The sequence below is a fragment of the Gossypium hirsutum genome, chromosome A09 (genome assembly GCF_007990345.1).
Source record: "Gossypium hirsutum isolate 1008001.06 chromosome A09, Gossypium_hirsutum_v2.1, whole genome shotgun sequence".
NCBI classification, from domain to species: Eukaryota; Viridiplantae; Streptophyta; class Magnoliopsida; order Malvales; family Malvaceae; genus Gossypium; species Gossypium hirsutum.
Genome location: NC_053432.1, coordinates 49750247 through 49775075, shown reverse-complemented (window position 1 = coordinate 49775075; position 24829 = coordinate 49750247). Strand labels below are relative to the sequence as shown.

General features: G+C 40.0%; 1 non-coding gene across 1 annotated transcript; it reads right to left on the bottom strand.

Moving 5' to 3' along the window:
• Nucleotides 1-23605: 23605 nt before the first annotated feature.
• Nucleotides 23606-23712, bottom strand: LOC121206904 (small nucleolar RNA R71). Its single transcript, XR_005902075.1, has one exon. It is a non-coding gene; the product is annotated as a small nucleolar RNA R71 (small nucleolar RNA).
• Between the last annotated feature and the right edge of the window lie 1117 nt (nucleotides 23713-24829).

The following is a 24829-nucleotide window of genomic DNA, read 5'->3' as shown; positions in this document are numbered from 1 at the left end:
TATGTTGTGAATAAACCATTTGAATAATGGATGGACATAAATGCCTATAGTTAATGGAATTTAAATGTTGTTTCATTAAGGGAAAAATAGTAAAATGTGTATTTATGTTAATTAAATAAAATAAAGGCATGAAATTGGTCATTTGGTGTTTGTTCTTACGAAAAATATCAAAGAAAAGAAAAGAAAAAGGTTTGCTAGGGTTCGGCACTTGATCACTTGATTAAGGTATGATTTTTTGTTCGGTTTTTGATAATTTCTACGTTTTTGAGATCGTTGCTCTGTATACTATCATGCCTATGTATGAATTTTGGAAATTGTTGATGATTTAGAGTTGAGCCATTGTTGATAATGTGAGTTTTATGAAGTTTGATGATAGTAAATGGAAGATATGTGTTAGATTACTATGTTTTGTATTGGGATTTTTGATGAATTTGAGTATTTTGGACTAAATTATGAAAAGTATAATTTGAGGGGTTGAATTGTGAAATAAATGAAATTTTTGGGCTCTTAGAGGTCCTTATGATATTCGGCTATACATGGGTACATTGAAATTATGTGTATTTTGAGTTTTTGTGAAATAGGGACTAAAATGTTAAAATGTGAAAATGTAAGGGCTAATTTGTTAAATGCCCTAAATATGTGAATATGGATTGAATTGAATGTGTTGGTGATTAAAATGGTTAATTTTGAATACATACAGATCAAGAAAAGAGGAATTCATATTTAGATTGAGGAAAATCGAAGATTATCGAGTAAACGATCCGAATTGTCAATTCTGAGTATGAGGTAAGTTCGCACATGATAAATGATGTTATAGTTATGTTTTAATAATTCGATAATGCATAAATTGTATAGATATTTGATTACGATTTGAGCATGATGATAATAGATTAAGTTCGACACTAAGTGTGCGGTTTGAAATAGCTTCGGCTACAAATGACACTAAGTGTGCGAGTTGGAATAGCTTCGACTACATGAGGCACTAACTGTGTGATATCGAAATAGCTTCGGTTTATTGAAATGGCACTAATGTGCGAAATTTTTACGGCTTCGACAAATCACTGATGCACTAAGTGTGCGATTCTTCAAGCATAGAAAGATTTCTGAATGAATTAATGTATTTGAATGAGAGTAAAGGTTGAAATGAATAAATACGAAAAAGTTTAGGTATGTTCAATACCTATGTGGTAGATGATACTATGTGTATGAAGCTTGATGAATTTGTATGAACATATTAAATGAGATAGAATAGAATTGAGGGATGAATTATGAATTATTAAGTGTTTATTAGTTGATGTTTCGTATATTATAAACTGTTAACTATTTATGGTAAAAACTTACTAAGCTTTAGAGCTTACTATGTGAAATGTTCTCTACTTTACAGTATTATAAAGCTAGCTCGGATTTGGGGGTCGTCAACAATATCGATCACACTATTGGACATCTATTTTGGTACCATTTTGGAAGTTTTATATATGGTATATGGAATGTATAGGCTAGTGTCATTTTGGTATGTTTTGTGTTCTGATTAGCCATGAAACTTGGCTTGTAAAAATTGGCATGTATGGTCTCTTAAGTTGGAAAATGTGGCTTAAACCAAGCCTAATTTCACCCCACACGGTTGAGCACATGGGCGTGTGTCTCGACCCTGTGTTTGTTGTAATTTAGCTATTCAAGTCAGTCTCGAGCACGGCCTAGACACACGGGCGTGTCTGGTGGCCATGTGAGTCACATAGCCTTGGTACATAGGCACGTGTGGCCATTTTGATGGGTACACAGGCTAAACACACGAGTGTGTGGTCAGCCATGTGACCCAAGTCTGTTTCGACCACGGCCAAGGCATACGGGCCTGTCTTGTGCCCGTGTGGTGAAGTTAGTATGTATGCCCTATTTTGCCACGGCTTAGACACACGGGCGTGTCTAATGCCATATAAGGCACACGGCCTGCTCACACGGGTGTGTGACCTGTATAACTTTGAAAAATGATTTTTTGGAAAATTTTGTATGAACTTGGTTTAGTCCTAACCCTTCCTAAAGCATGTTTGAGGTCTCGTTGACCTAATAAAACTGGCTTGATATTGATGTATGATCTATCGTGTTATGATGATTGTGTAATGAATGCTAGATGTTTAGATATGTTTAGTAATACTCCTTCACCCTAGTCTGACGACGGATACAAGTTAGGGGTGTTATAGTGTGACCCTATTTTGCTGATGACATCATAGTTAGAGAGTTACACGGGCTGAGGACACGAGCATGTCCCAAGCCGCATAGGCGTGTGTGACCACATGGCCTTCCCACACGGGTGTGTGACTCTCCAAACAAAAAAAAAACTTTCTAAGTTTTCAAAATATTCTCAAAGTTCTCTGTTTAGTCTCGAACCACTTCCAAAGCATGTTTTGGGCTTCGTAGGCCCATATAAGGGACGATATGCATGTTAATGAATGGTTTTAATTTGGACAGAAATTCATGTCTCAGTTTTGTATGATTACATGAGATTAGGTCCAGTAATGCCTCGTACCCTGAACCGGCATCAGATACGGGTAAGGGATGTTACATTTAGTGGTATCAGAGCTACGATTTAGTCGATTCTTGAACTAACGAGCTTGTGTACGAGTCTAGCTATACATGCCATTAATGAATTGTGATAGTGTGATGACTCCTGACCCTTTTAAAATGTGTTTTCATATAGTAATAGATCCCAGCCGAGTTGAAGCTGATGATGTAGAAAGTAATGCACCAGCTCCTACTCAAGAGGCAGCGCCAGTTGATAATAGACCCGTGACCGTGAGTCAGAGAGGAGGAGATGAGGCTAGGGAAGCCTTTCTCCATATGATGAATGCATGGTATACGGAGTTTGTTCGAACGAACCAGAACACTCAACCCCCTCCACCCCCACCTATCCCTCAGCCTATTTTTGTTGCCCCCTAAGGTATGGATTTTATGAGATCGAATAGATCTCCAGTGGATAAAACTCAAAAGCAAGGAGCTGAGGAGTTTCGAGCTAACATCGATGATGATCCGAAACGAGCTGAGTTTTGGCTCGAAAACACCATCTGGGTTTTTGAGGAATTATCATGCACACCAGAAGAATGCATGAAATGTGTTGTATCACTGCTTAGAGATTCAGCTTACCACTGGTGGAAGACACTTGTCTCAGTTGTACCGAGGGAGAGGGTAACATGGGAATTTTTCCAAGAGGAGTTTTAAAAATAGTATATCAGTCAGAGATTTATAGATCAGAAAAGAAAAGAGTTTCTTGAGTTGAAGCAAGGTAGAATGACCGTAATTGAATATAAGCATGAGTTTGTAAGACTCAGCAAATACGCTTAGGAATGTGTGTCAACCGAAGCCATTATATGCAAGAGGTTTGAGGATGGATTAAACGAAGACATTCGGATGTTTGTTGGTATGCTTGAGCTGAAAGAGTTCATTGTACTAGTTGAAAGAGCTTGTAAGGCCGAGGAATTGGCCAAAGAGAAGAGAAAGACCAAGTCTGAAGCAAGGGATTCAAAGAAAAGACCTATGAGCAAGTCATTTCAGTCCACATCGAAGAAGTCAAAGGACTTCCATCCTCGTTCCAATGCTTCTGTTGAGTTATCAAATAAAAATAGAGGTAAACAGTATTCGGGTACTAGGGCCCAGACCACCTCGATTGCTAGTGTTGATAATGCTTGATCAAGCAGATCGGAATGTACCCAACGTGGTAGACGTCACCCCGGTGAGTGTCAAGGGAGTGTCAGTACCTGTTTCAAGTGTGGTTCCCCAGACCACTTTATTAGAGAGTGCCCTGAGATGGCAGAAAAAGAGAGATATTAAAGTGCAAGGTCAGGTAACACTGCTAGTTGAGGTAGACTACAGATAAATCTGGGTAATGGAGTGAGTAGTAAGAATGCCTCTAAAGAGTTTTCTGTGAGACCCGAAGGTAGAGCTCCTGCAAGGACGTACGCCATTCATGCTCGTGAAGACACTTCACCCCTGGATGTGATTACGGGTACATTTTCTATCTACGATGCAACTGTTATTGCTTTGATTGATCTGGGATCTACCTATTCCTATATTTGTATGAAATTGATGTCTAGTATGAGCATGCTTGTTGAATCAATCGAATTTGTGATAAAAGTTTCAAACCCGTTAGGCAAATACGTGTTAGTCAATAAACTATATAAGAATTGTCCTTTGATGATTAGAGGTCACTGTTTTCTAACTAACCTTATGCTTTTGCCGTTTGATGAGTTTAACATAATTCTTGGTACAAATTAGTTAACTGCTCATGATGTAGTAGTAAATTGTGGGAGAAAATTTATTAAACTGAAATGTGAAAATAGTGATGTTCTCCGAGTTGAATCAGATGAATAGGATAGCTTGCCTATAGTGATTTCTTCTATGTCCGCTCAGAAGTGTATAAGGAAGGGTTACGAAGTTTATCTTGCTTTTGTGTTGAATACAAAAGAGTCAGAGTTGAAGGTTGAGTCAGTCCCGGTAGTTTGTGAGTATCTGGACATGTTTCTGGAGGGGTTGCTCAGATTGCCTCCAATTAGAGAAGTTGAACTTGGTATTGATCTAGTTCCGGGTCCGTATAAGATGGCTTCAACTGAGTTAAAGGAGTTGAAAACCCAATTGCAAGAATTGATAGATAAAGGTTTCGCGAGACCTAGTTATTCACCGTAGGGTGCACCAATTTTATTTGTGAAAAAAAAATATGGTTCGATGAGGCTATGTATTGATTATCGACAACTCAACAAGGTGACGATAAAGAAAAGTACCCCTTACCGAGGATAGATGATTTATTTGATCAACTGAAGGGAGCCACAGTATTTTCCAAGAAGATTTGAGGTCCGGGTATTATCAATTGAGAGTTAAAGACTCAGACGTGCCGAAAACTACATTTCGGATGAAGTATGGTCACTATGAATTTTTGGTAATGCCTTTTGGCCTAACGAATGCTCCTATAGTTTTCATAGATTTAATGAATCAAATTTTTCGACCTTATTTGGATAAATTTGTTGCAGTTTTTATTGATGATATCTTGATTTATTCTCGTGACGAATCTGAACATGCCGATCATTTAAAGACTATTTTGCAAACTTTGAAAGATAAGCAGTTGTATGCTAAGTTTAGAAAAAGTGAGTTCTGGCTTAGAGAAGTCAGATTTTTGGGGCATATGGTGTCGGGTGATGGGATCTGAGTTTATTTGAGTAAAATTTCGACCATTATTGATTGGAAACCGCCGAGAAACGTGTCTGAGGTTAGAAGCTTTTTAGGCTTAGCCAGCTATTACAGACGGTTTGTCAAAGGATTCTCCATGATTGCTACTCCGATGACAAGGTTGGTACAGAAAGATGTCAAGTTCGAATGGGCAGAAAAGTGCCAATAGAGTTTTGAGATATTAAAGGCATTGTTGACTGAGGCTCCAATTTTAGTACAACCTGAATCGGAAAAAGAATTTGTGGTTTATAGTGATGCATCCTTAAATGGATTGGGTTTTGTACTTATGCAAGAGGGCAAGGTAATAGGTTATGCCTCGAGGCAGCTAAAATTGCATGAGAAAAATTATTCAACTCATGATTTGGAGCTAGCCGCCATTGTATTTACGTTAAAGATTTGGAGACATCACTTGTATGGTGAGAAGTGTTGGGTATTCACTAATCACAAAAGTCTAAAGTACTTGATGACTCAAAAAGATTTAAATTTACGACAACGGAGGTGGCTAGAGTTGATAAAAGATTATGAGTTGGTGATTAACTATCACTCGGGTAAGGCAAACGTGGTCGCCGATGCCTTGAGTAGCAAATCCTTATTTACCTTGAGAGCTATGAATACTCAGTTGACTATGTCCGATGGTGGTTCGATACTAGCAGAGCTGAGAGCTAGACCGACGTTTTTCTAAGAGATCTGTGAAGCTCAGAAAGGTGACAGTGAATTGCAAACCAAGAGAGCTCAATGTTAGTCGGGTATTGTATGTGAATTACAAACCAAGATAGGTTCTGTGTACCTAGAGATGATGAGCTTATTGGGAAAATTCTTCACAAGGCACATGGTAGTTGTATGTGAATCCATCCGTGTAGTATCAAGATGTATAATAACTTGAAGAGATTGTATTGGTGGCCGGGTATGAAAAGAGACATTTTAGAGTTTGTGTCGAAATGCTTAATTTTTCAGCAAGTGAAAGCCGAGCACCAAGTACCTTCGGGTTTACTTTAGCCTGTGATGGTTCTCGAGTGGAAATGGGGCCGAATTACTATAGATTTTGTAATGGGATTGCCATTGTCACCGAGAAAGAAAGATGTTGTATGGGTCATAGTTGATTGATTAACGAAATAAGCTTACATTATTTCGGTACATACAGACTACTCACTTGATAAGCTAGCCAAGTTGTATGTTTTTGAAATTGTGAGACTTCATGGAGTACTTTTGTCGATTATTTCGGATAGGGACCCCAGATTCACATCACAATTTTGGAAAAAGTTACAAGAAGCTTTGAGTACGAAATTGAATTTTAGTACTGCTTTCCATCCGCAAACTAACGGTCAATCAGAAAGGGTAATTCAAATTCTTGAAGGCATGCTTCGATGTTGTACTCTAGAATTTCAAGGTAGTTGGGAAAAGTATTTAGCATTGGCGGAATTTGCCTACAATAATAGTTTTCAATCGAGTTTGAAAATGGTGCCTTATGAGGCATTGTATGGGCATAAGTGTCGAACGCCTTATTATTGGACCGAACTCAGAGAGAATCAGATTCACAGAATCGATTTAGTCAAGGAAAACGAAAAAAAAGTAAAGGTAATTCGTGATTGCTTGAAAGCCTCTTCGGACAGACAGAAATCCTACGTGAATTTGAAACGGAAAGAGATTGAGTTTCAGGTTGGTGATAAAGTATTTCTGAAAGTGTCTCTGTGGAAGAAAGTTTTGAGATTTGGTCGGAAGGGCAAGTTGAGTCCTCGATTTATTAGACCATATAAGATTAGCGAAAGGATAGGCTGGTAGCATATTAGTTGGCTTTACCGTTTGAGTTGGAAAAGATTCGTGATGTGTTCCATGTGTCTATGTTGCGCCGTTACCCTTCTGACCCTTCACATGTGATTTCACTTACAGAGGTGGAGATACGACCAGATATGACTTATGGTGAGGAACAGGTTAAAATTGTACCTCGGGAGGTCAAAAAATTAAGAAATAAAAGTATTGCCCTTGTAAAAGTGTTATGGCAACGACATGGGGTTGAAGAGGCCACATGGGAACCCGAGGAAACAATGAGAAGCTAATACCCAAATCTTTTTACCGGTAAGATTTTCGGGGACGAAAATCCCTAAAGGGGGAGAGTTGTAACATCCCGATTTTAGGCTTAGTCGGAACAGTGGTTTCGATACCACAAATTTGATGTCATAAAATTTATTTTAGTATTATTTTGAGATCTACAGCATGATAATATGATTGTGTAAAAATTTTATTAAGAAATTTTACAGTTTGAATGCTTAGTATGTGAAAAATGACTAAATCGTGTAAAGTGCTAAAGTTGTGTTCTATTAGCTAAATGTGTTAAATAGCTATAGAAAATAAAAATTGAGGTCCTTAATGAGTAATTAGGCCATTATATGTGTGGATGGATGCACATAGAGTGTAATAAAAGAAAAAGTCAAAAAGTCAAAGTTGGTAGGGTTGGTATTTTGATGACAAAAGCTAAATGAATAAAATAAAAACAAATGGTCATCTTTCTTCTACATCTTTTTCTGCCTAAAATTTAAGGAGAAAAACCTCCATGGAAACTTGAAATTTTCTGCACAATAAACCCTCTACATGTAAGTCATTTTGGTGTTAGTTTTTGTGGATTTTTATGTTTTTGGGACCCTTGAAGCTTAAGCTAGCTAAATAGGGGACTAATTTGCAATACGATTGAAAAGCTGGGATTTGCCATGATAGCATGATAGTTATTTGTGAAGTTTAATGAAAGAAAAATGAAACCTTGTTGGGTAATAAACAACTTTTGTTAAGGGACTTTTGATGAAATTATCAAATAGGGGCTAGATGGAGAAATGTGAAATTTATAAGTTAAATGTATGAAATTGTGAAATGTATGAGTTGCTATAGGTTTATATAACGTTCAGCTAGGATAGTAAAGGGAGGAAATTGCATAAATTTCATTTTACGAGCCTAGGGACTAATTTGTAAATATGTGAAAGTTTAGGAGAAAAATTATAATTTTGCCAAAATATGATTTATAGGCTATTTTGAATAATATGGTAATTAAATAAGTCAAAATTGCTATTATAGATCAAGAAAAACAGAGTCTGGGCCTAGACCGGGGAAAGAGCAAAATCTTGGACTAAATCGAAGTAATTGACCATATTTTTGTATCGAGGTAAGTTTGTGTATAATTGATACAGCATTTTATTCTGTATTTAACATTTAATGTTGCATGAATTGTATAATTGTCTTTGTGAGTATTATTGATGTTGTTCGACAAAGAATTGAGGTGATGAAAGCCGGTTCAACCTTAGGGATACTTAGGGTACAAATATCATGACATTTCGGTTGATGAAATCTTATATAAGACCATATCTGGGATATGGCATTGGCATCGGTATGTGTTATCAAGTAAGACCATATTTGGGGTATGGCGTTGATATGAGATTTCATGTAAGACCATGTCTGGGACATGACATCGAAATGCGATTTCGTATAAGACTATATTTGGGATATGGCACCGATTTGAGATCCCATGTAAGACCACATCTAGGACATGGCATTGGCATCTTATTGTTTGTATGACAATCCCGAGTATCCTTAGTTTTCCAAGTGGTTTAACGGGTGGTCCAAGGATTCGTCAAAGAAATGATGAGGTATGATCATGTTGAAAGGGTACAGGTATGTACGCCAAGCTCGTAGTTATTGAGATTACGAAATGACAAGACTTCGGTAAGATGAGAATGAAGGAATTATGATCTTAAGTTCTATTGCACATTATGTAAATCGAATGAGATAGAATATGGCTACAATGATTATTGAGAATGAGATGCTTTAAGTTATGTTGTGTATGTGTATAAAAGTGCATACTCTTATTGTTTATTAATTACATGCAAGCTTACTAAGCTTTATGCTTACTCCCTTTCTTTTCCATTTTCTTATAGTATCGCCAAGCTACCTCGGGGATCAAGTGATGTCGGAGGAACGTTCACACTATCAATTGGATCTTTTAGGTATAGTTAGTTTCAACATTTTCATATTAGTTTGTCCAAGTGTGTTAGGTTTTAAAGATTTGATGATTCATTTTGTATATGGCCATGAGATATGCGTAACGCCCCAATTTTTGGGATTTCTGTGTTTCTGTGATTTTTAAAATTTGTGTGTTTTGGTTGGTTAATATATATATTTTAGTAGGTTAGTGGGCCTTTGGAAGGCCCAAACTTAAGTTAAATCCGTGGTAGTCTTCGGAATTTTAATTTTATAAACAGGTGATGCAATCGGCGTTTGGGCTTTTAAGAGTAAAGGGGTAAAAGATGACACAAAAAGGAGTGTGGTGTAGTGGCAAGGTGGCGCCACTTAGGGGATAAGGAAGTGACGCCATAGAGGAAGCAAGGGGTCCAAGGTTCAAGTCTTGGCTCTTGCAATATATTTTGGTTTTTCTTTTCAATAAATCTGGAAGCAAGTAGGTGCGCTTTAAAGTTTAATGTGTTGGATTTATGACACAAATGAGTTTATGGCCTAGTGGTGGTGGCGTGAGTTGGCATGTGAGAGGACTTTGGTTCGAATCACTTGGCACGCAAATTGGGACGGCAAGAGTTGGTGTAAGTTTTAAACTCTGGTGATGGAGGGTCCCACATCGGGAAGCTAACATAAGAGTAGATGGAGAGCTGGCTTTAAATAGAGCAAACCATGAGGAGAGTAGGCATACCCCTCTTGGCTGATCCCTTTCGCTTTGTGACGTGCTCGTTTGGGTTGGGCGTCAGCTAAGAGTGTTTGGAGCGCGGATTAACTGCAGTCTCCTAACATGTGTGTATTTCTCATTACTCTAGCAGTAGGATGGCTATTTTGGGCTGAAATGGGCCATGTGGTCCCAATGGGTCCGTAGGCCCAAGTGGATAAGTTGTAGAATTACTAAAATACCCCTGTAGGGTAAGACTACCGATTTACGCCTAGAGGGTAAAATGACTATTTTGCCCCTCGTGCGTAAATGACTAACTTGTGTGATGATTGGGTTAGTTGACGTGGATTTATGTTAGTTATCGTTAATTCGTAAGTCTAATGTGTTAGTGATCGATTTTAGGATTATCACAAGGGAGATATCGTCATCAATCGTCATCAACCAAGTATGTAAATGACACCCTCCCTCAGACCGAATCGGTAAAAGTCGAAATACGGAAATGTTGGTATTTTGTGAACTCGCGAGCGTGCGAGCACTCTTGAGACAGTTGTTAATGAATATGGTGCACTTGGATGATTAGAGTGCAGAGTGTGCATTTTCGTGCACAACGGTATTTTTGGGCTTAATGGGCCGAAAATGGACCAATGGGCTAACGGGCCCACTTTGGTAAAAAGACGAGGTAAGTACTTCTGATTACTTGGTAAACGTTAGAATGAGCATGAAACCTTAGCAATAGGTAATAATTACTGAAATACCCTTATGCATGCAAAATTATGATTTTACCCCTAGGGTTATTCTTTTTTTTTAAAAAGCATGATGTTCCGTTTCTGTATATGTATGCCATGACATATTATTTCTGTTGCATGGGACATGGGTTTATATTGATGGAGGAAGTGTTCTGGTAGCCTCGCTGCAATCTGGTGGCCTCGCCACATATATCTGTTCTGGTGACTTCGTCAGAATATCTGGTAGCCTCGCTGCAATCTGGTGGCTTCGCCACATATATATATCTGTTCTGGTGGCCTAGCCAGAATATCTGTAACTGGTGACTTCGTCACAATATCTGGCAGCTTCACTGCAATTTCTGTGGTGTGTAACGGTTGGATGGGTCGAGTAGTCTCCTCACATGGTGTAAGGCTGGTACGGGGGTGTTATGGATGGCTCTGGGTTGGGACTTCTGCATTCATGATATATTTGTTCTGTATCTGCTATGGGCCTATGGGTTTCATTCTGATATCTGTACTGGGCCAAGGCCCATATAAGTCTGACTCTGAGGTTTGATCTGTTTTGGCTATGGTTGGGTTATGTTACACACTGAGTTTACCGAACTCACCCTTTATTGTCATCTTTGCAGGAAATCCCCAACCATAGTGGGCTTGGAGCAGTGAAGGATTCGGAGTGGCCACATCATCTGTAAAGTTGGTTTTTCTAAGTTAGTTTATTTTTATTATTTTTATATTCTGATTTAATTTTGGGTTTTAAGTTGTAATAAGGCTGGTATTTAAATTTCTTTTTCCGCTATGGTTTTATTTTCTGAATATATTTATAATATGTCGAAACTCCTAGTGTTAGGCTGCGCGGGTTTTCAAAATTAATAAACGTTTCCAAGACTCAACAAGCACAACAAATGGATAGCCTAAAGATTGATAAACCGGCTTTCCATTCAACCGCTATTTTTACAAAGAACACCCCAATCACTTAAACCAACGAATGCATACTAAGTCGTAAGTCCATGTGACACGTCAGATCTGGCAATAACGTCTGGGCCGAGTTTGGAGTGTTACATTTAGTGGTATCAAAGCCAGGTTGCAACAACTCGGCTGTGGAACAGGTCTAAAAACGAGAGTTTGTAAAGAAACACTAAATAAAGGTTTTCAAAAATCAGTTTTTTTTGGGAACTTGATTATAAATTGTTTTTGAGAATGTTTCCAATATTTTCTCTGTACAAATAGATGATTTTAAAGATTAAAATCGATTTTCTAAAATTAGGTTTTTTTTAAAAGGTGGCACACTGAATCTCCGGCCCAAGTCTGTAAGTTTTCTGAGCCTTTCTGATTGTTTCTGAAATATCTGTTATATGCTTGTACAAAACCTTATCATGGTACTTTAGTTAGGGTAACACTGGAACTATAGAAATTCTGATAAGTAGACTAAGACTGTAGCTAGGCTACAGCAAAAGGAAACAAACTCAAACTCTGAATTACTGTTATTCATAAGACATCTGTAATAAACACTGAACTATTAAACTGATTCATAACATTCTTGACCAGATAATACGAAATGAGCACACGAGTAGCTCATGGAAGAGGCCGTGGACGTGCCCGAGGTAATGCTCAGGCTGAATCTTCATCTTCAGGACATGTGCCGGCAACAGATGCACCAGTACCACTGGTAATGGAGGTAGAGTCTCATGATCGAGGTGTCGGGGATGATGCTCTGTCCTAGGAAATGCTCTGAGTTTTGGAAAAGGTTGCTAGGGCAAGTATGGGAAACAAAATTCGAGGGTCTATTTCTGAGCGCCTCCGACTCTGGTGTAGCTCCGAATGTGGCTGAGTATTGGTTAGAAGCCACAGAGCAGATTATGGATGATCTGGACTGCTCTGTGGAGCAGAAGCTGAAGGGAGCCATATTGTTACTCAGGGATGAGGCTTGTCAGTTGTGGCTCACGGTGACAGATGGAACTCCTGCTGACAGTGTGACTTGGGAGCTGTTTAAGACAGCCTTCGAAGGAAAGTATGTTGAGGCTAGTTACGTGGACACTCGCTGGAAAGAATTTCTGAACCTGGTCCAAGGGAGTAAGTCAGTGGCTGAGTATGAGTCTGAGTTTCTGAGACTAAGCCGATATGCTTCTGGGATTGTCGCTATAGAGTATGAGCGTAGCGTACGCTTCGAGGATGGTCTAAGAGATGAACTTAGGGTGCTGATTGCTCCGCAGAAGGAGCATAACTTCGCTGCTTTAGTGGAGAAAGCTAAGATAGCTGAGGAAGTGAAGCATACAGAAAGATAGAATCGTGAGAAAGATCGAAATCATTTTAGGAGAGATTCAGGACTTTTAGGTCGTATGAATAGGAATGTTAAGAGAGCAAGGGTAATGGAGCCAGTTCGAGCAGTACCAATGAATGCTGTTAGACCGCAGGGTTGCAGGAATTGTGGGAAGATGCATATGGGCGAGTGTCGAAAACTTTCTGGTGCTGGTCTCCGATGCGGATCTATGGAGCATAGGGTTAAGGATTGTCACTAGGAACCAGATCAGGTTCAAGTTTTAGAGTAGAGGGTCCCTCAACCAGTGAGGGGTAGACCACAGTTTTCAAGAGGACGTCGGTAAGGCAGAGGTGGTAATGGTAACGGTCGAGGAAGAGGAGCGCCTGGCAGCGGTGCTAGATTAGCTGAGGCTCATCAGCCGGCGTTGGTGTATGCAGCTCGTCGCCGAGAGGAGGGTGATGCACTTGACGTTATAACTGGTACGTTTCTGATTTGCAGTATGCCATACCCTGTGTTGGTAGATGTTGGATCTACCCATTCATATATTGCATGTGCTATATCTAGGTCGCTGGGTGTGCGCTTTGAGTAGACCGTGAGTGGGGTATCTGTACTAAGTCCTTTGGGTCACTCGGTTAGGGTAGATAAACTGTATAGAGATGTGCCTATAGAAACTCAAGGAAAAGTTTTCTTTGGAGATCTGATGGAGCTACCTTTCGGAGAATTCAATCTCATTTTGGGAATGGATTGGCTTGTTAAGCATAGGGCTACTCTGGATTGTGCTGCTAAGCGAATAATGTTAAAGACCACAAAGGATGAGGAGGTTTTGGTGATAGGCGAGCGTAGAGATTATCTGTCTAATGTGGTGTTGGCATTGAGAGCCGAGAAGTGGATTCGAAAGGGATGTGAGGCTTATTTGACATTTGTAAGCCAATCGAAAATAGAGGATCAGACAGTGGATAAAGTTAGAACCGTCAAGGATTTTCAAGATGTTTTTCCAGATGAGCTTCTGGGTTTGCCCTCAAACCGAGAGGTTGAGTTTGGAATTGACTTGTTGCCTGGAACGGCACCGGTGTCTATTGCACCTTATAGGATAGCACCGAAGGAGTTGGTGGAGCTGAAATCCCAAATTCAAGAGTTATTGCATAGAGGCTTCATTAGACCAAGTGTGTCTCTGTGGGGAGCACCAGTGTTGTTCGTAAAGAAGAAAGATGGGTCAATGCGGATGTGTATCGATTATCGGCAGTTGAACAAACTGACGATTAAGAACAAGTACCCACTGCCGAGAATCGATGATTTATTCATCCAACTTAGAGGAGCTTCAGTATTTTTCAAGATTGACCTTCGATCTAGGTATCATCAGTTGAGGGTTAAGGAGGTGGATATTCACAAGATGGCATTCAGAACTCGGTATGGTCACTATGAGTTCTTGATTATGCCATTTGGGTTGACGAACGCACCTGGGGCATTTATGGATCTGATGAATCGAGTGTTCTTGCCATACTTGGATCGATTCGTGGTCGTCTTTATCGACGATATTCTGGTTTATTCTGAAATTGGGGAGAAGCATGATGAGCATCTTTGTATTGTGCTGCAAGTGCTGAGGGAGAAGGAGCTTTATGCGAAATTCAGTAAGTGTGGGTTCTGATTGAGAAAGGTAACTTTCTTGGGGCATGTTGTCTCTGCTGAAGGGATCAAGGTGGACCCTCGAAAGATTGAAGCGATTCTGGAATGGAAGCCACCGAGGTTAGTGTCAAAAATTTGAAGTTTTCTGGGTTTAGCTGTGTACTATAGAAGGTTTGTGGAAGGATTTCCTGATGATGGCAGCGCGTTTGACAAAGCTTATAAGGAAGGTAGTACCGTTTGTTTGGACTAAGAAACAATAGGAATCTTTTGAGAAGTTGAAGAAAGTTCTGACCGAGGCACCTGTACTGATTCAGCCGGAGTCTGGAAAAGATTTTACCGTATGCAGTGATGCATCAGATGTAGGGTTGGGCTGTGTGCTGATGCAAGAAGGTAAAGTGGTTGGCAGCGGTATGAAGCTAACTATCCTACTCATGATCTGGAGTTGGCAGCGGTAATCTTTGCGCTTAAGATTTGGAGACATTGCCTGTACGGAGAAAGGTGTATTATATACATAGATCATAAGAGTCTTAAGTACTTGCTGACTCAGAAGGAGCTGAACCTTAGGCAACGGAGATGGATAGAGTTGCTTAAGGATTATGGCTGCGCGATTGAGTATCACCCAGGCAAAGCTAATGTGGTGGCTGATGCCCTAAGTCGTAGAACTGTATCTGATCTGAGAGCCATGTTTGCTCATTTGAGTCTGTATGACGACAGTAGTCTGTTAGTAGAACTGCAAGTTAGGCCGACCTGGGTGGATGATATTAAGGAAAAATAGTTGAGGGATGAGTCCTTGGTTTCTCGATTCGGCAGGTTAAGAATGGGGATACTTCTGAGTTCGGACTGAACAGTGAGGGAGTTCTGTGTTACCGGGGTAGAGTTTGTATTCTGAAGGACTCTAACTTGAGGCAAACAATTCTGAAAGAAACTCATGGAGGTCTGTGTGCTATGCATCCTAGAGGGAGTAAAATGTATCGTGACTTAAAGGAGTTGTATTGGTGGCCTGGATTGAAGCGAGAGGTAACGGAAGTTGTGGGAAAATGTCTGACTTGTCAGCAAGTGAAAGCTGAACATCAATTACCTTCCGGACTTTTGCAGCCAGTGAAAGTACCACTTTGGAAGTGGGAGAGGGTAACCATGGATTTTGTGAGTGGGTTACCCTTGACACCGTCGAAGAAGGACTCGATTTGGGTAATTGTGGATAGGTTGACCAAATCTGCTCATTTCATACCTGTCCGCCTAATTATTCACTTCAGAAGTTAGCCAAATTGTATGTGGCGGAAATAGTGCGACTTTACGGAGTACTAATGTCAATTATTTCTGATCGAGATCCTAGATTCACATCTCAGTTTTGGAAAAAGTTGTATGAGGCGTTGGGTACGCGGTTGAACTTTAGTACAGCCTTTCATCCTCAGACAGATGGTCAGTTAGAAAGGGTTATTCAGATTCTGGAAGACATTTTGAGGGGATGTGTTATCGACTTTCGAGGCAGTTGGGAGGATTACTTACCGTTGGCAGAGTTTGCATACAACAACAGTTATCAGGCAAGTATTCGAATGGCTCCTTATGAGGTACTGTATGGGCAAAGATGTCGTACACCTAGTTGTTGGACCGAGTTGGGTGAACGACAGGTTCTTGGACCTGAGTTGGTGGCAGATACTGAGGATAAGGTCAAGTTGATTAGAGACCGGTTGAATGAAGCATCTGATAGACAAAAGTCATATACAGATTTGAAGCGCAAGGAAATTGAGTACTCTGTGGGTGATATGGTCTGCTTGAAGGTTTCACCTTGGAAGAAAATATTAAGGTTTTGGAGGAAAGGCAAGTTAAGTCCGCGGTTCATTGGGCCTTATCAGATGCTTATGCGAGTGGGTCCAGTGGCTTATCAGTTGGAGCTACCTCTAGAGTTGGATAGGATTCATGATGTCTTTCACGTCTCCATGTTAAGGTGGTATCGTTCTGACCCTACTCATGTTGTGCCGGTTGCAGAGATCGAGGTCCAAACAGACTTGACTTTTGAGGAAGAGCCTGTGCAGATTTTGGATCGAGATGTTAAGATTTTGAGGAGGAAATCAGTTCCGCTAGTAAAGGTGCTGTGGCGTAATCATGGCAGAGAGGAAGCTACTTGGGAGCCAGAAGTGGCGATGCGTCAACAATATCCTCACCTGTTTGATTTAGGTAAAATTTTGAGGACGAATTTTCTTTAAGGAGGGTATAGTTGTAACGCTCCAATTTTCTAGTTTTTTGTGTTTCTATGATTTTTAAAATTTGTGTGTGTTCTGGTTGGTTAATATATATATTTTAGTAGGTTAGTGGGCCTTTGGAAGGCCCAGACTTAAGTTAAATCCGTGGTAGTCTTTGGAATTTTAATTTTATGAATAGGTGATGCAATTGGTGTTTGGGCTTTTAAGAGTAAAGGGGTAAAAGATAACACAAAAAGGAGTGTGGTATAGTGGCAAGGTGGCGCCACTTAGGGGACAAGGAAGTGACGCCATAGAGGAAGCAAGAGGTCCAAGGTTCAAGTATTGGCTCTTGCAATATATTTTGGTTTTTCTTTTCAATAAATCTGGAAGCAAGTAGGTGCGTTTTAAAGTTTAATTTGTTGGATTTATGACACAAATGAGTTGATGGCCTAGTGGTGATGGCGTGAGTTGGCATGTGAGAGGACTTTGGTTCGAATCACTTGGCACGCAAAGGTTGAATATTTTGCTATGTTGGGACGGCAAGAGTTGGTGTAAGTTTTAAACTCTGGTGATGGAGGAATCCCACATCGGGAAGCTAACATAAGGGTAGATAGAGACTTGGCTTTAAATAGAGTAAACCATGAGGAGAGTAGGCATACCCTTCTTGGCTGATCCCTTTCGCTTTGTGACATGTTCGTTTGGGTTGAGCGTCAGCTAAGAGTGTTTGGAGCGCGGATTAACTGCAGTCTCCTAACAGGTGTGTATTTCTCATTACTCTAGCAGTAGGATGGCTATTTCGGGCCGCGATAGGCTGAAATGGGCCATGTGGTCCCAATGGGTCCGTAGGCCCAAGTGGATAAGTTGTAGAATTACTAAAATACCCCTGTAGGGTAAGACTACCGATTTACCCCTAGAGGGTAAAATGACTATTTTACCCCTCGTGCGTAAATGACTAACTTGTGTGATGATTGGGTTAGTTGACATGGATTTATGTTAGTTATCATTAATTCGTAAGTAATGTGTTAGTGATCGATTGTAGGATTATCGCGGGGGAGATATCGTCATCAATCGTCATTAACCAGGTGTGTAAATGACACCCTCCCTTAGACTAAATCGGTAAAAGCTGAAATACCGAAACATTGGTATTTTGTGAACTCGCGAGCGTGCGAGCACTCATGAGACAGTTGTTAATGAATATGGTGCATTTGGATGATTAGAGTGCAGAGTGTGCATTTTTGTGCACAACGGTATTTTTGGGCTTAATGGGCTGAAAACGGGCCAATGGGCCCACTCTGGTAAAAATACGAGGTAAGTAATTCTGATTACTTGGTAAACGTTAGAATGAGCATGAAACCTTAGCAATAGGTAATAATTACTGAAATACCCTTATGCATGCAAAATTACGATTTTACCCCTAGGGTTATTCTTTTTTCTGAAAAGCATAATGTTCTGTTTCTGTATATGTATGCCATGACATATTATTTCTGTTGCATGGGACATGGGTTTATATTGATGGAGGAAGCGTTCTGGCAGCCTCGCTGCAATCTGGTGGCCTCGCCACATATATCTGTTCTGGTTAGTTCGTCACAATATCTGGTAGCCTCGCTACAATCTGGTGGCTTTGCCACATATATATATCTGTTCTGGTGGCCTAGCCACAATATCTATATCTGGTGACTTCGTCACAATATCTGGCAACTTCACTGCAATTTCTGTGGTGTGTAGCGGTTGGGTGGGTCGAGTAGTCTCCCCACATGGTGTAAGGCTGGTACAGGGGTGTTATGGATGGCTCTGGGTTGGGATTTCTGCATTCATGATATATTTGTTCTGTATCTGCTATGGGCCTATGGGTTTCACTCTGATATCTGTACTGGGCCAAGGCCCAGATAAGTCTGCCTCTAAGGTTTGATCTGTTTTGGCTATGGTTGGGTTATGTTACACACTGAGTTTACCGAACTCACCCTTTATTTTCATCTTTGCAGGAAATCCCCAACCATAATGGGCTTGGAGCCATGAGGGATTTGGAGTGGCCACATCATCTGCGAAGTTGGTTTTTCTAAGTTAGTTTATTTTTATTATTTTTATATTTGGATTTAATTTTGGGTTTGAAGTTGTAATAAGGCCGCTATTTAAATTTCTTTTTCCGCTATGGTTTTATTTTCTGATTATATTTATACTATGTTGAAGCTGCTAGTGTTAGGCTGCGCGGGTTTTCAAAATTAATAAATGTTTCGAAGACTCAACAAGTACAACAAATGGATAGCCTAAAGATTGATAAACCGGCTTTCCATTCTACCGCTATTTTTACAAAGACCACTCCAATCACTTAAACCAACGAATGCATTCTAAGTCGTAAGTCCATGTGACACGTCAAATCTGGCAATAACGTCTGGGCCGGGTTTGGGGTGTTACATTTAGTGGTATCAGAGTAAGTTGCAACAACTCAGCTGTGGAACAGGTCTAAAAACTGGAGTTTGTAAAGAAACAGTGAATAAAGGTTTTCGAAAATCGGTTTTTTTTAGAACTTGATTATAAATTGTTTTCGAGAATGTTTCCAATATTTTCTCTTTACAAATAGATGATTTTAAAGATTAAAATCGATTTTCTAAAAGTAGGTTTTTTTTAGAAGGTGGCACACCGAATCTCCGGCCCAAGTCTAAAAGTTTTCTGAGCCTTTCTGATTGTTTCTAAAATATATGTTATATGCTTCTACAAAACCTTATCATGGTACTTTAGTTAGGGTAACACTGGAACTATAGAAATTTTGATAAGTAGATTGAGACTGTAGCTAGGCTACCGCAAAAGGAAACAAACTCAAACTCTGGATTACTATTATTCATAAGACATCTGTAATAAACACTGAAATATTAAACTGATTCATAAAATTCTTAACCAGATAATACAAATTGAGTAAACGAGCAGCTCGTGGAAGAGGCCGTGGACGTGGCCGAGGTAATGCTCAGGCTGAATCTTCGTCTTCAGGACATGTACCGGCAGCAGATGCACTGGTACCACCGGCAACGAAGGTAGAGTCTCATGATCGAGGTGTCGGGGACGATGCTCTGTCCCAGGCAATGCTCCAAATTTTGGAAAGGGTTGCTGGGGAAAGTACAGGAAACGAAATTTAAGGGTCTATTTCTGAGCGGCTCTGGGCCAATGGAGCAGAGATATTTAGGGGCGTATCTGGTGTAGCTCCGAATGTGGTTGAGTATTGGTTAAAAGCCACAGAGCGGATCATGGATGATCTGGACTGCTCTGTGGAGCAGAAGCTGAAGGGAGCCATATCGTTACTCAAGGATGAGGCTTATTAGTGGTGGCTCACGGTGACAGATGGAACTCCTGCTGACAGTGTGACTTGGGAGCTGTTTAAGACAGCCTTCAAAGGAAAGTATGTTGGGGCTAGTTACGTAGACACTCGCTGGAAAGAATTTCTGAACCTGGTCCAAGGGAGTAAGTCAGTGGCTGAGTATGAGTCTGAGTTTCTGAGACTAAGCCGATATGCTTCTGGGATTGTCGCTATAGAGTATGAGCGTAGCGTACGCTTCGAGGATGGTCTGAGAGATGAACTTAGGGTGCTGATTGCTCCACAGAGGGAGCGTAACTTCGCTGCTTTAGTGGTGAAAGCTAAGATAGCTGAGGAAGTGAAGCATACAGAAAGACAGAATCGTGAGAAAGATCAGAATCATTTTAGGAGAGATTCAGGACTTTCAAGTGGTATGAACAGGAATGTTAAGAGAGCAAAGGTAATGGTGCCAGTTCGATCAGTACTGATGAATGCTATTAGACCGCAGGGTTGTAAGAAGTATGGGAAGATGCATATGGGCGAGTGTCGGAGACGTTCTGGTGCTTGTTTCTGATGCGGATATATGGAGCATAGGCTTAAGGATTGTCCCTAGGAACCAGATCAGGTTCAAGTTTTAGAGCAGAAGGTCGCTCAACCAGTGAGGGGTGGACCACAATTTTCGAGAGGACGTGGGCAAGGCAGAGGTGGTAATGGAAACGGTCGAGAAAGAGGAGCGCCTGGCAGCGGTGCTAGATTTGCTGAGGCTCGTCAGCCTGCGTTGGTGTATGCAGCTCGTCACCGAGAGGAGGGTTATGCACCTGACGTCATAACTGGTACATTTCTGATTTCCAGTATACCATACACTACGTTGGTAGATGTTGGATCTACCCATTCATATGTTGCATGTGTTATATCTAGGTCGCTGGGTGTGCGCTCTGAGGAGACCGTGAGTGGGGTATCTGTACTAAGTCTTTTGGGTCACTCGGTTAGGATAGATAAACTGTATAGAGATGTGCCTATAGAAACTCAAGGAAAAGTTTTCTCTGGAGATCTGATGGAGATACCTTTCAGAGAATTCGATCTCATTTTGGGAATGGATTGGCTTGTTAAGCATAGGGCTACTCTAGATTGTGCTGCTAAGCGAATAATGTTAAAGACCACAAAGGATGAGGAGGTTTTGGTGATAGGCGAGCGTAAAGATTATCTGTCTAATGTGGTGTCGGCATTGAGAGCCGAGAAGTGGATTCGAAAAGGATGTGAGGCTTATTTGGCATTTGTAAGCCAATTAGAAACTGAGGATCTGACAGTGGATAAAGTTAGAACTGTCAAGGATTTTCAAGATATTTTTCCAGAGGAGTTTTCGGGTTTGCCCTCGAACCGAGAGGTTGAGTTTGGAATCGACTTGTTGCCTAGAACGGCACTGGTGTCCATTGCACCTTATAGGATGGCACCGAAGGAGTTGGTGGAGCTGAAAGCCCAAATTCAAGAGTTATTGGATAGAGGCTTCATTAGACCAAGTGTGTCTCTGTGGGGAGCACCAGTGTTGTTCGTAAAGAAGAAAGATGGGTCAATGCGGATGTACATCGATTATCGGCAGTTGAACAAACTGACGATTAAGAACAAGTACCCACTGCCGAGAATCGATGATTTATTCGACCAACTTAGAGGAGTTTCAGTATTTTCCAAGATTGACCTTCGATCTGGGTATCATCAGTTGAGGGTTAAGGAGGTGGATATTCACAAGACGGCATTTAGAACTCGGTATGGTCACTATGAGTTCTTGGTTATGCCATTTGGTTTGACAAACGCACCTGCGGTATTTATGGATCTGATGAATCGAGTGTTCCAGCCATACTTGGATCGATTCGTGGTCGTCTTTATCGATGATTTTCTGGTTTATTCTAAAACTGGGGAGAAGCATGATGAGCATCTTCGTATTGTGCTGCAAGTGCTGAGGGAGAAGGAGCTTTATGCTAAATTCAGTAAGTGTGAGTTCTGGTTGAGAGAGGTAACTTTCTTGGGGCATGTTGTCTCTGCTGAAGGGATCAAGTTGGACCCTCGAAAGATTGAAGCGATTCTGGAATGGAAGCCACCGAGGTTAATGTCAGAAATTCAAAGTTTTCTGGGTTTGGCTGGGTACTATAGAAGGTTTATGGAAGGATTTGCTGATGATGTCATAGTAAGAGAGTTACATGGGCTAAGGACACAGGCGTGTCCTAGGCCGTACGGGCATGTGTGACCAGACGGCCATCCCACACGGGCGTGTGACTCTCCAAAACAAAAAAAACATTTTAAGTTTTCCAAATATCCTCAAAGTTCTCGATTTAGTCTCGAACCGCTCCCAAAGTATGTTTTGGCCCTCTTAGGCCCATATAAGGGACGATATGCATGTTAATGAATGGTTTAAATTTGGATGAAAATTCATGTCTCAGTTTTGTATGATTATGTGAGATTAGGTCCGATAATGACTCGTACTCATTCTGGCAATCGATACAGGTAAGGGGTGTTGCATAAGGTAACTTGAGGTTTTGCTCTCGAAAGAAGCATACCATTTTAGAACTCTCTTGAGTAGTAGATTAAGTAAGGTTTTGTCGAGGCATTACTATTAGTAAGGGCAGATTCTGGTAATCTTGACCTTTCAAATCAACATCGTAGACCCTTTATCCTCTATCCTTTGTCGTAATATCTTTGTCATAGCATTCTTAGTTGTTTATTTATTCGTTCGCATATTATTCACGTAATTATTCTCGTAATTTCCATTTCATTTTTCCTCTTGTCTTATCATAGTAGTTTCCATCATTTATTAGTTACACATATTACACATTATTATTCTTTCAAATTACCATTGTAGTTTTAACATTATTTTTACTATAACTTTAATCGTACTTCAGTATAATAACTTGGCCATTTATACCTAACTGATCCTTGTGGAGACGACCTCACTTATCACTTTATTACTTGATTTGACGTGTATACTTGCACAATTCACATATCATTTCACACGCGACAAGTTTTTGGCATTGTTGCTGGGCATTGGCAATTTGTTGAAATTTGGTTTTGTTATTTACTTAGTTGTATTTAATTTTTACATATTTGTCATCAATGTATGAGAAGAGGCATTCCTACTAACGAAGAATATCCTTTTGACTCAAAGATCGAAAGATCTTTGCAAAGAAGGAGAAAAGAACTGCGAAATATGGCTAGGGAGAGAAATGACCCTGGTCTTAATGATAATCCAATTGGTCACAATAATAATACACCCACTAGTCGAGATGTTAATCCTCCCATAGATCATGTGATAGATGATTGTGATATACCAATTCAAAAGCATGTTGTTCCAATTTTAGAGGATTTGAATCTAGGAATAATCATACTGCACATACAAGCTCAACAATATGAGCTGAAATTGATAATGTTTTAGATGTTACAAATAGTAAGACAGTTTGGTGGATTACCCACTGAAGATCCAAGACTGCATTTAAGACTTTTCTAGAGGCTTGTGACTCATTTAAACAACAGGGTGTTCCTAAAGACACTTTGCAACTTAAATTGTTTCCATATTTTTTGAGAGATCATGCAAGAGTGTGGTTGAATGCTTTGCCATCTAGAACAGTGGCAACATAGAATGACTTGTGCCAGAGATTTTTGCTACGATATAATCCATCAAATATGAATGCCAAACTTAGAAATGACATCACATCTTTTTGGCAATCAGAGGATGAAATGATGTTTAAAGCCTGTGAATGATTTAAGGAATTATTTCAAAAATATCTGATGCATGGATTTCAGCACTAGACACAGATGGAGATATTTTATAATGGAATGAATGCACATACGATGATGGTAGTTGATACAGCCAATGGTACTCTTTTGGTTAAATCTTATAATGAAGCATATAAGATTTTGGAAAAGATTGCCAACAATAATTATCAATATCATACCACGAGAGTTGTGACAGGTAAGAAAGCTGTTGGTACCATGGAACTTGATGCAATCACTTCATTAACTGCCAAGTATCATATTTAACTAATAGGATCAAAATAATGAAAAGACCAATTACAATTCAGGAGATGAAAATAGTTGAGCCATCGTGTGTTTATTACAGTGAAACCATGTGTTTGATGAATGCCCATCCAATCCAATATCTGTGTACTACATAGGTAATTTTAACAAGAATAATAACCCATATTCCAACACTTACAATCCAGGGTGGAAGCAACATCCAAATTTTAGTTGGAATAATCAAGGTGTGGGGAATTTAAACAATGTTTTGAGATAGAATACCAACAGTGTATTGCTAGGATAGAATACCAACAGTGTACTGCTAGGTTATAATCATCCCATGCCGAGGCAAAATGTTCAACAGGGTCAAGCATCATTTCCTATCTCTATTGAAGCTTTGTTGAAGGAATATATGGAAAAGAATGATGTTATAATTTAGAGTTAGACTTCATCCCTCAGAACTCTTAAGAATCTTATGGGGTAGATAACGAATATTTTAAATTCGAGACCATAAGGAGCATTACCAAGTGATACTGAGAATTTGAGATCACAAGGGAAGGAACAGTGCAAGGCCATCACTCTTAGAAGTGGAACTCAACTTGATGATGTTGTTCAAGATGCCATGGTTGGAGAGGATAACTCAAATAACAACCATGTGAAGATCTGAGAGCCATTTGAAAAGTACACTGCAGTTGAAAAGGCTAAGCAGAAGATTGTTGCAGCAGAATTAGATTGAGTTGCCAAAAAAAATGTCACAGCAAAATAATATCAGCAACCTGAAAGACGACCACCTCCACCTTTTCCTCAACGATTCCAAAATTCTAAACAAGATTTTTAGTTTAAAAGATTTTTAGAGGAATTGAAGTAACTCCATATCAATAGACCGCTAGCATAAGCTTT